This window comes from Sorex fumeus, unplaced genomic scaffold, assembly GCF_029834395.1.
Source record: "Sorex fumeus unplaced genomic scaffold, SorFum_2.1 ptg000109l, whole genome shotgun sequence".
NCBI classification, from domain to species: Eukaryota; Metazoa; Chordata; class Mammalia; order Eulipotyphla; family Soricidae; genus Sorex; species Sorex fumeus.
Window position 1 is genome coordinate 2,923,211 of NW_026606166.1, and position 15,275 is coordinate 2,938,485.

The window sequence follows — 15,275 nt, forward strand, 5'->3', positions numbered from 1 at the left end:
TAAAAAGTGCTGGGTTCTATCACCTTCCAAAAAGATTTTATGATAGGCTCTTCCACTGATAGGTTCTACAGCCTGATTATTAGAAGAGGAGAGATGGGGATTGTCCCTTAAAGAATTGGGGTAAGAGAGTAGAGACTTACTGTTCAGAGCATCACTGTCCTTCCACTCAGTGTTCCTCCCTCTAGGGTCTGTTTCATCTGAATTGGGAGCCAAAATGAGGGGCCTGAACCTAGTCTCACTCTTCTCTAGACAATTTTAAGAACTCATTTTTTCTTTAACAGTGTTGGATTCCTCTCTGCCACAATCCATTGAATTTGAAAAGCGATGGCTCTTAAAACTAGTGTTTGGACTGGAGAGGAAGCGTCAGCCTGACTCACTGAGACTTGAGGCTATGAAATGCAGGTTTTTGTTATTGTACCTGAATTCAGAGCAGTTCAGTGGTTCCCACCCTAGCATGGTGCTAACAGGCCCACTTCCTGCCACCAGCTGTCTTTGGAAAAGGACAAGCCTTCCCTGGCACTTGGCAGGCCAAAGAAGTGACTCAGCATTTGTAGAGAGCCTTTAGCCATTACACTGAAAGCAGCAAGTTTGGAAATTCTTTGTGTTTGTTTTGGTAGCAGCACCCAGTGTATCTTTAAAATTTTTTTTACTGATATTTGTGAATCAAAGGCAGCAGAAGCTGGGCCCTCCCAGAGCACCTATCTGGTCTTCTTGCAAGGGTTCATTCTGCCTTCTGCCCTGTTGCCAAGCTACTATTTTAGACCTGGTATGGTTGTACATTTCCCTCAGTTAAACCAATAACTTTTCCAGGGAGTCTGTCTGTCTGCTATGTTAAAAAAGTATAAAACTATGTATTTCATGGTTGCATAGGGCAAAGAGTTTAATTAAATATTCTTTTTAAAAAATTTTTTTTCAATTTTTTGGGGGTCACACCCGGCAATGCACAGGGCTTCCTCCTGGCTCTGCACTCAGGAATTACTCCTGGAGGTGTTCAGGAGACCATAATATATGTTTGTTTTATCCTTAATTAAGTCAGGAGACCTATGTCTTTCAGCTGAAACAATGTGAAAGAATGCAAACTGTGGGTAGAGAAATACTGGTTTTTCTCTCCGCTATAGCCTTCAAGAGGCTTAACCCATTATTGTGATTGTGTTTAGTAGTTCACCGGTAAAGATGGAGAGAAAACTGTTTCAGTAACTTGCCTTTTTGCATAAATGAAAGCTAAGAACTACATTCCAGAGCAAGTACATTCTAGTAGTCAGATTTTACAGGTATCCCAGTGGATAAATCAAATAAATCAAATAACTGTTGGTATCAGCCCAGTTCATGGGGGGAAGCAGGAGGCCAGTGATAAGCAGGAGTCTGAGCTGGCTAGAGTGAACCTGCCCAGCCCTCCTGAGCTCAGCTTACACCAGAGTCAGTCTTGACCCAATCAATCTCCTCAACTGGCTGTCAGGAGAGAGGCTTGAAAGCCCTCCCTGGGAGCCCACATCCCCCTACTACCTGTTCTCACCAAAAAGCAGAGGCTGTTCAGTCAACACAAGGCAGGAGGTTGAGGAGTACAGCAGGGAAAGTGCTCAGTGACTCCTCGTTCTTTTCTGTTGCCAGATCCTTTCTCTTGCCATGGGGCTGTTGGTTTTTCTCATGTAGATGCTTTGGCCTTGGAAGGGCCCTGTTGATCTTTTTGAATATTTGTATTTGTATCATTTTCTTCCTTCTGCAATGTGGGTTCTAAAGTGGTGAGTGAGAATTGCTATGAGAAAGGCAGAGGTGTAAAAGTTGAGGACATCACTCTATAACTGGCATGCCAGCTGCCAGAGACAACCCAGTCAGCCCCAGGGATACTCTCTTTGCTTGTTTCAAGGCACCTTCCTCTGACTGAATATGACTGAGCCAGAATCTGTGCCCTGGGCTGGGTGTTGCTTCACTTCACACTGGTTCTGGGGAAATATATAGAAGTAATTACAAATATGAGTTTTGGATCTCACAACTGAAATACCTCCTTGTGGCCCCAGTTCCTGTCATCTTTCACAGTTCCAGTTTCAGCATTTGAATTTTGGGGCAATAGAGACATTGGATGTATGTGCTATATCCTCAAACCAGACTTGAGTTAGTTTGAGCTAAGGTAATGACCCAATACAGTATCTATTGTGGAGAATAAAACTGGAGGGTCAACATCAGTTCTTAAATAGCTCCATCAGATGCCTCTAGTGAAGTCTGTAAGTACTATGCAGTGTTCTCTGACTCCTCTCCCATCCCTGCTGTATCTGTGGATTCTTGGATTCTGCATCTAGAGAGAAGTTTTTATTAGAGTATTTCACAGAAACATTCAGTTTTGTCAACCAACTTCATTTCTATAACAAATATAAAGAGAATGGCCCATTGCAAGTTAAAAATGGCACTTGTTATTCCCCAGTCATGTTTATGACTATCCTGTGTATGAGTGAGACCATTCTGTGTGGATCTCTCTCCCTCTGAGAAACTTTACTCAGAAAATGCTCTCTAGATTCATTCATGTAGCCATAAAGTGCCTGACTTTATGGTTGAGTAATATTCCATTTTTATATGCTCCGTAATTTCTTTATCCAGTTATCTTTTCTTGGACACTTGGGCTGTTTCTAGATTTTGGTTATTGTGGATAGGGCTGCAAAGAACATAGGGGTCCAAATGTCTTTCCTCCATCTTTTTCCCCTTTGAGACCATTCCAGTAAGTGGAATTACTGGGTCAAATGGAAGTTCAGTTAATAGACCCCACCACCCAAAAATGGAAACAGGAATATAAGAACTGATCTTCAGAAGTAAAAATGCTACTTGGCAGGAGTGGAGGGGTGAGGAAGATAAGATTGGGGCTAGAACAATTGTGGAGGGAACTGTCAAAAAGGACAAGGAGGGGTTGCTAGTAGGTGGCTAACCCCTAGGTATGAAATCCTTTTTTGTAACAGCACTGTAAACAACAGCAAAATACCTTATTTCTTAAAAAGTTACCTCTCTTAGAGTTAGACTGGGAGAAAAGATGGGGAGCATTGGTGGAAGGAATTGGACACTGAGGGAGGGATTGGCATTGGGCCTGAAACCAAATCCTGAATAACTTTGTAATTTCACAGATATCAAAATTTATAAAAATTAAAAAAGGAGCCATGTCATTGGGTCTTGTATACCATTGTTACAATGTGTTCTAGTTCCTTGTACCTTTAGCTCCATATGGTGCACCACAAAATGTGCAGGAAAGAAATCAGAGTCGTGGGCGTGGATCCTTGGGAAATATAGTGATCATGTCAGCACCAATGATATCACATGGCCAAAGAATAAAAGTGCTAAATTGAAATACAAGTAGAATTAATATGGGAGAGAGAGAATTAACATCTTCTAATGAGAGGATTCTGGGCAAGACTCCTGGACTCATGAAGATGGAACTATCTTTAGCCTGGTAGTACTGGAGTAGAACAGGGCCTAGGAGTCATTCTGTCCATCCTATAGGAGTCTGTGGCTTCCCTAGTCCAAGTGCTAGTGCAAGTGCACATTTCTAGAATGATCCAGCAACATTGTTAGCATGTAAGATGAATAGTAGCCATAGAGCATAATGTCATCAGAGCAGGTATTTGGAGGATATTAATGTGAATCGTGTCTGTGAATCATACTTCTGAAAAATCATTATAAATTAGAAAAAAAAACTCATGGGAAGTCATGTGATTCACTCAGATCTACAAAACTCAGATGAGCCAGTCAGCTTGTGTGTGAGATGAGAGTTTGTGTTAACCAATTATATTACTGCTGTAGTATATATCCTTACTGCCCTAGGATCTGAGATCAACATCTTCTCTGTTATAATGTGAGTATTCAACATACTTTAGCTTATGAGATACAATGGACCTTAAGGATGATGATCATTTGACAAGCATTGGCCTTGAATGTGGCCAATCCAGGTTTCATACCCAGCATCCCATATAGTCTCCCGAGCACTGTCAGGAGTAATTGCTGAGTGCATGAGGCAGGAGAATGGAAGTATTACACATGACTGCAGCAAGTAACCCCTGAGCATCTTTTTTGTGTGTGTGACCCAAAAAGAAAAAAAAACAAAAAAACAATATGGTCAACCTTGTCATGCCATCAGATTTATAAAGGTAAAGGTAAAGGCCCTCCCGTTGATCGTCGATTTGCTCGAGCGGGCCCAGTAACGTCTCCATTGGAGACTTTGTTGTTACTGTGTCTGGCATATCGAATACTCTCGGTAGCTTGCCGGGCTCTCCGAGAGGGACGGAGGAATCGAACTCGGGTCGGCCATGTTGGCTGCGTGCAAGGCAGATGCCCTACCTGCTGTGCTATCGCTCCAGCCCATCAGATTTATAAAATTTGGATTATAGTTTTAATGTTTTGTATGTACATTTTCTGATTCAAATTGGAACAAAACTGTCTCAAATTCGCAAAACTTGTAAGTAAGTAGCACTGTAGCATTGTCCTCCCATTGTTTATCAATTTTCTTGAGCGGGCACCAGTAATATCTCCATTGTGAGACTTCTTGTCACTGTTTTTGGCATATTAATTATGCCACAGGGAGCTTGCCAGGCCCTGCCTTGCAGGCAGGATACTCTTGGTAGCATGCAGGGCTCTCCGAGAGGGATGGAGGAATCAAGCCCGGGTTGAACATGTGCAAGGCAAACGCCCTATCTGCTCTGCTAACGCTCCAGTCACAAATTAAATAAAACCAAAATATTTTTAAAAGCCACCCAAAATAACAAACACAAATAACCATAAACTTGCCCTCTATGCCTTAGTTTACACACACTTTAAAACATATTTCTCCTTTCTTTTCCTGTGACGTACTGAGCAGAACATACAAGAAAATGGCAACGAAACAAAGAGCACCAAGGTGCACACTGAAGACTCTTCCCTCTCCAATGTCTCAGCTGCTGCTTCCACTAACTCTTTTACTGTAGCATGTACTTGCTACAGTCATGTGTAATACTTCCACCGGACTCTCTCATTAGTTCTCTCCTTAAGTAGTAAGGGAGTCAGTTAGGAATAATAACCTTATGGAAGAGAAAAAGAAAAGAAAAGTCAATAAAAAACTAAGGACTTCCAGAAAATCATATTACTGCAGCAACAGATAAAAAAAAAACAAAGAGAAGATAAATACAAAGGGACCAAAGTACAGAATGTGAAGATACTCATATATTTCAATAAACTAAACTCCTGAAATAGCCTATGAGGAACTGATGTCCAGCCCATCAAAAATGTGTAATTTTTTCTTACATTTTACAATGTTTTGGTTTTGAAACTATACCCAAGAGTGCACAGCACTTATTCCTAGCTCTGCACTTAGGGATTGCTCCTGGAAGGTACAGTGGCCCACTTGGGATGCCGGGTATCGAACCCAGATTGGCGCCATATAAGGCAAATGCCCTACCCACTGGACTATGGCTCTGGCCTCTGTGTTCTTGTTATCATTATTGTTGTTACTATTTTAATAATGACTATTTCCCGCAGGGGGAGAAAAAAAATCATTACGCCCAAGTTTAAATGTCTTCAATCTTTTTTGTTTTGGGGCCACACTCAGTGATGCTCAGAGGTTACCCCTGGTTCTGCACTCAGGAATTCTTTCTAGCAATACTCAGAGGAATATATGGGGTACCAAGAATTGAACACTAGCCAGTTGTAGCAAGGCAAATGCCCTTTTCCAAATGTCTTAAATCTTTAATGAGAAGAATATACAAGTAATTGCTGTCTAGCTAAAGGCCTGGGTAACTTCCCTGGTTCATCTAACGTGAGCCCCCCCGAATTAAAAGTTAGGACTCCCACTCCTAGCACATTTCTCTACAACACAGTCTCTACAATCCTTCCAAACAACTGGATAGAGTCTGACTTCCAACATCTTCTCAGACTCATCTGCAATGAACAGGATAAGATCATGGATGCTAATAAAATGGGAACTTCCCTTTCAGACTCTAAATAGAAATAAGGGGAGTGCCCTTGTAAACAAATATCAAAGGATTTTAAGTTTGGCTCCTGAATTTATGGAAAAATATTATGTGGGAAATTTGCAGTTGAGCAAAGCTTAGGAATAAAAGTCTCTGGGATATCACTTCAATTTCAATGCTAACTTCAGATGTTTAAAGGTCATGGAATTCCTAAGCCATCAATCAATATCTCTAGGAACAAAGGAAAAGCAGGTGGTATGTAAGTTTTAAGTGGAATGAATTGAACATTTGTTAAGGCCTCTCTGACAGAATGGCAGCAGGGTTGCAGAAAGTGCTGAAGGCAGGGAGGTCTGAGGGTGTGGGTAGAACGAAGGGACTGGTGCTGATGTCTATTTTACTGCCCCTGTCTATTTTACTTCCCATCATCAGGAGCTATTTATGACAGAGCTACAGTTCTGTGATGCTCCCTTGAGTCTGTCCACTAGAGCCCTTAGTACTCAGTGGCCTGAGGGCAGCAGTGTGATTAGAGGATGGAACGTGTTACTGCTTCCTGGATGACCTTTAGTCTCTCATCCAGTGTGATGGATGGCATCCTTGGCATCCAGTGTGCAGTAGGACCTTCCTTCTCTTACTCCCTTTCTTCCTGAGTGAACCAACCATACCACAATGTAGGAAGCACAGACACATCAGGAAGGTAAGTGAGGAAGCTTGGGTCAACAGCAATGAATTATGTCTTTATTATTTACTTCTACTTTTTGGAAATGACCCAGAAATATTCCTTAGATAGAAAGCCTTGGTGTGGGGAGGGGGGTTAGGTGGGGGAGGGGGAGAAGAAGCATCATTCTCCTGGGTTTAAGCTGAAACATCGGAAGGTTAGAATGGATCCACAGATTTCTGTCTGAAGATGTAGACTAGGTATAGGCATGTTCAGGTATGATAGAAGTGTCGAGGGCCAAGCCAGGAAGGTAGTGACCAAGTTAACCACTGACTAGTGCAGTTTCTGCAGGAGGACAGGACCCTTAGGTCTGCCTCGCTGCCTCCCTTCTTTTTCTGTGACTGTTGCCTCAGGGTCATGTTTTCCTGTGTCAGAGCTGGTCAAAGGGCAGTTCTGAACCTCTACACAGTCTACAGGAAAGTTCTGGCTCAGCAAAGCAGGGTTCTGATATTTCAGACAGGCCTATATGTCTTACGATATGTGTATTCATTGAACAGAGAACAGTGATTGTTAATCCCCAGGGTTTTCCCCCAGAGGGACATAGTGTTAATTTTTTCTTTAGGAAGATATTCCTAAAGATTCACACATAGAAAAAATCTTTTTTTTCCATTTTTGTTTGGGTGAGGGGGGGGGGGGGGGAGGAACCACATCTGGCAATGCTCCTGGTTTACTCCTGGCTCTGAGTTTAGCTTCAATCCTGGCTGGTCAATGGGGACTTAATCCAGGTTGCCCATGTGTAAAGCAAACCTCATAAGCACTGTACTATCTTTCTGACCGAGAAAACTCATCTGTTCCAGTCTTCAAACAAAAAATAGTTTACTTGCTTTAAGAAGACTAAAAGGGAAAAACATAAATCTTCACTCATGAGATTTAGTCAGATTATTAAAGAATAGTAACACATAAACTTGCGTGGAGAAGAATGAGATTGGGTTCTAGTGCCCTAATATTTTCCTCATCTTTCAGCTTCTAAAAGAGCCTAAAGGGAGGAAAGAGAAGGCGAAGAAAACTGAGGCTTTGAATGGTAAGCTTCTGTTCTTCAATCCCAATATCCCTTGGAGGTAATCTCCATCTCTTCGGTTCTAATAGTCCCGCTCCTTGGTCTGAGGGTATCGGTAAAGAACCCATCACTCAGTATCCATGGAAGAAGATTAAATCAAGTATGTCTTGATTCTTAGGCAAGTGGAAGCCTGGGAGTAAAGGAAGTGGTTTCTTGCCCAGTGGGATGTGTGGGTTGCAGTGGAACAATCATACTTGAACCGGGAGGCAAGACCTCTAGGTGCAACAGGTGGCTGGCCACAGCTGGTTCAAGCTTACTCAGATTCCACTGGGAAGTGACCCCTGCCCTTTCTTTCTGTTTCATTAATTCTAAACATATTCTCCTTCATGAGAAATTATATGCCTTTCGACACTGAATCTTGGGCTAAAACACCTAATCCCCTGGGTTTCCCCAGAGGGACGTGGTGGTAACATCCTATAAATGCTCTTGCCTCTTCCCTTCCTCACATGACCACATCCCCTCCTTTTAGTTGACCTGAAAGAACTGGAGAGGATCTGGAACCTGACTGCACATCCGCAAACGTAAAATATTGCCCCTTCCCCTCTTGTGTTGTTCTTCATCCCAGGGCCTGTGGTATAACCCTGTGGCTACTGGCCTGGGGCAGATCTAGGAAGGGATCCAGTCATATACCAAACGGGAAGAAGCCATTGGAGTAAAGATGTCAGGGAAATGTGGATGCTGTGGAGGGGCCCTGCTCACCCTTTTCCACCATCCCTTACACCACACCCTTTGCCTCTTGTCTCCTGCAGCATGGAGTGGATGTGCCAGGACAAGGGCAGCCTTTATCCACTCCCTGTTGAAGACCAGCCTGGTGAGGAGTGCAAAGCAGTGTCTGCAGGAACTCAGAGTCTATTAGGAGAGTATGCTCCTGCTCAATCTCCAGCAACACCCACAGCTCCTCTGACAGAGTACAATCTAAGTCAGCTTTGTATCTTTCCATCAGACCCCAAAACAGAGGCAGTCTCTTGTGCTTCAGACCCATCCCACAGCGATTCTCAGCCACCACCTGTGCTTCCACTGGGATGCCCTTCTCATCAACTCACATTCTCCCCTCTCCCAGGACACCTGCCTGATTCAGGGACCTCTCCTCCCAATCTCCTGGCTAGTCCTGCATCACAATGGGAGAGACCAACTCGGAGTCACTGGCACTCACCAGCACTTCCAATGGCCGCTGTGCCACAGAACTCCTCCCTATATCCCCGTTGGCCAGTTTCTCAGGCCCGAATCATCTCAGGCATTGGACACTCAATCTGCCCAGTGTCGACCTTTTCCTCCTGCAAGGAAACAGCCCAAACCTTGTCCTTGTGCCTCTCCATACCTTCTCCCCAGGAGTCCCAGCATGAAGATATTTCCAGTCCCTCATCCGGCGGATTGTGTTATGGAGGGCCCACAAACAGGCAGAAAGACTGTGAGAGTCTCTCATTAATCAAGCCAGAGAACATGGGATCAAGATCAGAGAAAGACATCAACACTATCAGAGAAAATGGAACAAATTTAGAACCAACAATTCCAGACAACCACATCCATTCTCTGGAGATGAAGACCCAAGCTGCATCTCCAACCTGGAGCACCACATGCCAGACAGAACAGATTCCCAGCTGTCAACAACTCCCAGACCCCAAGGACTTGGGCAACAATGTGTATCACGAATGTGTGTCACAGTTTTTCTGGGGTCTTCCCTCTCTGCACAGTGAATCACTAGTGGGTACTGCCTGGCTCTCCAAGAACTCTTCAGAATTGCATTCATTTTCTCTCCTCTTTAATGGCATGTTGGGTACCTCCCCAGGGAAAATGCATCCAAATATCTCCCCACTATTTTCCCAGGCAAAACCACGATCCCCTCTAAGGGGTCATCCACAACACTTAAGTGAATGCCAGCCTCCTCCTGTAATTCAGATTAAGGCCAAACCTTCTCTCCAAAACATACCACCACTTTCTTTGCTCCAGAAAACAGATTGTGAAAGTGCTGTTTCTTCAGCAGAACATAAAGAAACATTCCACACTCAATTCGGTCGTCCACAGCCACAATCGCTCTTGTTTCAGGAGTCGGAAAGTGGGTGGAGTTTGTCTCCTGCAGCAGAAAAATCTCAGCAAATTTTTAGTGTCTGCAGTTCCAGCTCTCCCGAGGATCATTTGGTGGCCTCTATTCTTCCCGAATATTTTCCGGTCAGTTCTGAACTCCGGCAGCAGCTGGAGAAACACCTGCAGAAGTGGATCATCCAACACCAGTGGGAAGTGTCCCACAGGATCCAAGACAGTCTCGAACTGAAACAGCAGCAGGGAACTAGAGACTCGACATGCCAGATGGAGGGTAAGGCTGGCAACTCAAAAGCCTCTGCGCTGACTGGTGAAAACAGCAACAGTGCACAGCACAGCAAGTACCTGGCCCAGGATCCAGGGCCTAAAGACTCAAGAAGTTCCCCAGAGAAGACTTTGGTGCCAAAATGTGAGGATTCAGACTCTGACTCAGGTCTCTCCAGCAGTGAATCTGAACGTGACATATCAAGGACCTTAAATGCGAACATAGAGCGAACCCTGAGAAACCATTTGGTCAGGAATTTTGGCAAGATCTATGAAGGTTTAATCCCTGTTGGAATGGCTCGATCCTGCCTTGCAGTGAGTGATGCTGGCTGGATTCCTGGCAGCCACTTGAAAAGGAAGAACGCCCAAATCTTTACACAGTGTGAAAACTGTAGAAATACTTCTGAGAGAGCTGAGTTCCTGGACTCGTTAACACGATTGCTCCTAGAAGAACATATTATTAGGTCTTGGGTCAAACACAGGTGGAGGCTACCACACAAGCTAATCAAGGCCATCAAGCTTTTTCGCTTACAGAAGGGACAACCTTCACACAACCCGAAATTTGCATCTCCCCACTCAGCCACTTGTGCCTCTGGGACGCACTCAAGGGTCAAGTGTGTGAACTTTCAGGGAGAATTTCCACAGAACCAGGTAGGAGAGGAGCTAAAACATAAAGAAGTTTCTAGTCCAGAGAGGCCAGCCCAGGCACCCTCTCCTGTGTCTGAGAAAATCCAAAAGGAGTGCAGAGAGCTCTCATTTGCTGGCAACCATGGCTCCACGGGGATATCTCTGTCTGGGCCCACTAAAGACAGGCCGCCAACTGATTCCTTCCCATCCAGCCTCAGGGCCAGACACTGGCAGAGTGGTTCTGTAGGTAGTGCTGAGAGGGAAAGCTCAGAGTTGAGTCCAAGTTCCAGGAAGGGATCCAGGGTGGAGAGCAGCAATTGGGTGTCACGGGATCCTTGCCATAGGGAACAACCGGTGGCGATGAAGTTAGGAACTTTGAGAGCCGAAGAGACCACAGGGAGAGTGGAGGCCAAAGAGTCTCAATCACAGACCAAAGTCACACTGGAATCGTGTTTGCAAAAAACAACCAATATTACAAATGTGTCCAAGAGGGTTAATGAATATTCACAAACCAGTCCAGACACATTATTCCCTAAATCACCAATTTTCCAGCATCCCGAAGGTCCATTCCTTCCTACAGGTGCCACAAGTGTGCTCAAACATCCCAAACAGGTTCACCAGAGAGCACAGGACTTGCCTTCTTGTGTTCCGCAGTACCACATCCCTAGAAACCCCACTGGAGACCCGTTAGCTCGCCCATTGCTCAGTGTCTTAGAAAGAGACCAAAGGAACACACTAGGACATAGGAGCCCCAGTAATTTTGCATGTCAATGTAAAAATCCCAGCCCCCCAAATCAAAAGAGGTTTGAAGAACCAAAGACCTCTCAAGAGAGACAAAGAACAACAAAATTTCCAATTAAGGAGGCAACAGGAAAATCTCCTGAGAGCAAATGCTTACAAAAAGAAGTTCAGCCACAAAATTTTTTCTTAAAAATGAACTTATTTTTTGAAGGCCTTTTTAAAAATCAGAAAGGCAAGCACCAGGATCCTCTACAAAAATGTCAACCTGCATTAGGCTCTGCCAACTGGCAAGTATCATGCCAAAGCAGGCGGATGATGGATAATCAGATACCTGAGGCCAAGGCATTAATGTCAGCTGTGGGACAGATACTCGAGGAGAAAGTAGCACATGTGAATAATTTAAATGAACACAAGCAATTAATAGACTACAAAGCTTATAGGGCTTCACATTCTCACAGGAACCAATTCAACCCAGGTAGCCCAAAGCCGAAATCAGGAGACCAAGAGCACATTAAAAAAGTAAACCTTATAAACGGGAAAGAAAGCATAAATTGCAAGCTCTCTATCCTCAAGAAGACTGTGCCCACAGCCAGTCCCTGTGTACTTGAGTCAAGCATCCCAGGGGCCCAGAGACACTATCAGCACTGCCAAAGGCACTGTTTCCTAAGGGGGGGTCTCTTGTCTGGGAAACGTTAAAATGCTTTCCTCATATGGAAAGTAGAGGAAATGAAGGTTTTTAACTAGAACTTTGATGCATATTAGAATATAATGTTCTGTCATTATGCAAAGTCTGTGCTGTGAGTTATTATGGTGGTTTCTATCTCTCATTTCTGTATGTACTTTGTCTCCCTGAAAAAGTGGGAATGGGGGGAAGTTGGCAGTGGTTTTGTGAGTTAAGTCTTTGTTCCAAATACTACTTGTCACAATATTATAATTACACAAGAGCAAAAAAACATTTTTAACAAAAACTAATGTCTGAATGCCCCATCACGGGGTCTGGCTTTTGTCAGCCTTCTTACTTTGAAAGTTAGTCGACTTTTGAGGGCAGGTTTGAAAAGGCAGGACAAGGTTGGACACTGCCCTGGTCAAGCTCAGGAAGCATCGGGGCTATTGGGGCTATCGGCGCCACACCCCTACAGCAATGGATGGAAGTTTGCCAGTGATGAAACAGTTCAAAAGAAGGTATTTTGCCCTTGGAAACGCTGATTAGAAAGATATCTGTCCTTAAGAATATGTCTTCTTTCCCCAATGAGTGAATTTATTAAATGGCCATTACAACCAGTTTTCTTTGTCTTACTGACATATTGACGTTCCCCACACCTGACCTTTCTCTTTCCAATCTTGAGGACATCAGCAAGGATGAGTAAATGGGGAATATTTAGGGAGGTGGGAGAAAGGTGGATTCTTTAAGTCCCATGCCAAGTAAACTATCTGTTCATAAATTTCCAAGTTTTCCATCAATGTTTATCCCAGTATGCCAAATATCAGTAACAATGATGGGTCTCATTCTCCTAAAGAGCCTTGAATATAATCTTAGGGCTAGGATGAAAGAGACGTTACTGGGGCCTGCTCGAGGCAATCAACGACTAACAGGATGATTTGTGATTGTGATTGTGATTGTTTAGCCCAGAGAATAAATCTGAGTAGGTGGGACATGAACATGACACTATACTCTGTTATGTTTCTTGTTCGGTTGTTCTAAACCTTGGTGAAGTGGCAGTCAAAATTGGATTCAGGGAAGGAAAGAAAGTGCCCATAAATGATGCAATGAACAAGGCACCCCCACATTACCTCATTACCATCCTCAGCCTAGAAGGAGGAGAATGTGAGCTCCATAGGTCACTGGAATGACATTCAGCTTGTTGTACAAGCTCCCAAATCAGACTGAAGCCTTATGTTTGGCCTGACTAGAAGAAATTCAAGAATACAAGGCAAGCAAATCTGTACTTAATTAGCTTGCACATTTATATCTCCTGTTGGATAATGAATGAACATAGACGAAAAAGTCTGGGCTAGGACATTCAATATGTGATTCCCCACTCTGAAAACTAACATCAGCATGACTCAAGGACATGCCTCAAGGGAGAGGTAGAGGCTTTCAAGGTGGACTCATTGGTGTTGGTTCATATCATTTTCATTTCATTTCATTTCATCATCCTGTTAATCGTCGATTGCCTCGAGCAGGCCCCAGTAACGTCTCTTTCATCCTAGCCCTGAGATTATATTCACGGCTCTTTAGGAGAATGAGACCCATCATTGTTACTGGTATTTGGCATATTTGGTAGGCCACGGGGAGTTTGCCAGACTCTGCCCTGTGGGCAGGCTACGTTCGATAGCCTGCAAGTTTGTCCAAAGTAGGAATGAGACAATAAGGTGTCAAAAAACAAAAGTTCTGATAAGATGTCGCGCGGCTGCGCGGTTCCGGGATCTGGATTTTATAGTCTCTGAGTCTTGGCCGCTGATGGGATTACACGGCGCCAGGGGGCCAGGTGGTGGATGTGACCCCCGCCTACTGGAATTTGGAGGATCTGGGTGGAAGATGCTCGACTCCAATTCGAGTAGGCGTGGAGGTCTCGGCCCCGGAACCCGCGTGGCTGTGTCCCTCTGCCAGTACCTTCATGGGTGCGGAGAGTGGTCTCAGCATGGTGGTGGCTGGTCCTGGAGGTCTTCGGCTGCCGTAGCCCTGGTTGGGGCGGGGAGGAAAGCTCAACCCGCTCCCCTCCAAGGGACTTCCTTCCCGGTTCATATCAGTCTCGCCTAATAAGTATCTGGTGCTGCTGACATCGGGCAGAAGAGACTGTTAAATTTGTAGTTTATTCTGGAGTCTGGCTGAAATTGTTTCAATTTCAATTATTTTCTTGTGTCCTGTCTTCTGAATGAACTGAGTTTATCAATAACAAAATTTTAAATTTATTGTATCACTGTTAATTCAAAAGTTCTAATTCTGGCTAGAAAAGAATGGCAAAATTGGAGCCAAGGCAGGCACGTCTAAGTTGGAGCCATTATTATAAACTTCTTATTAAAAGTGATTTCACAAAACTAACAATGGGCTGGAGCGATAGCACAGCGGGTAGGGCGTTCGCCTTACAAGCGGCCAACATGGCCGACCCGAGTTCGATTCCTCCACCCCTCTCGGAGAGCCCGGCAAGCTACCGAGAGTATTCGATATGCCAGACACAGTAACAACAAAGTCTCCAATGGAGACGTTACTGGGCCCGCTCGAGCAAATCGACGATCAACGGGAGGGCCTTTACCTTTACCTTTACCTTTAACAATAGGCTGAGGCCTATTGGGTACGTTAGCTGTATTTGTGTATATTTATATAGCATATATTACATCTATATCAGCTGAGATTTCTGATCATTTCATTTGTGGGAGATTTATCTCAAGAGAAATTTGACATATTCCTACAAACAGTGCTCCTTTGTCCATTTAATCACTTTCTCTAAGTCACAACTTGTTTGGACGTAGGGTCAGGCAAGAAAATAGGCATGAGAGGGTTAGTTTACCAGCAACCTGACTGACAGTTTGAAAAATGGTCAGTTATTTTCAGTGTGTACAAAAATGACCTAACTTGATTGTTTTGTCAAGTATCCCTTTCCTTTTCTTTGGCTTTAAATAAGAAAGATTCATTAGCAAATTCATCAATTCCTTGGCTGGAGGCTGTTCTGGAATGGAATACTTAACAGTAAGGGTGACTACTATTGTTAACAACAATTTCCCTTCATTAACCTTATATTATAAACATGTGCCTATTATCACATGTTAAACTATTACCAGATACGCAGCCATGCCTTCTGATGACCAAGTGATAACTTTTATACCACTTTTGATTTTCTACCCTTCCACTTCACTAAACAAGTTTGTGTTTTAGAGTTTTTTAAGTAAACTCTCAGGTCATCTGCAAATAGTGGTAGTT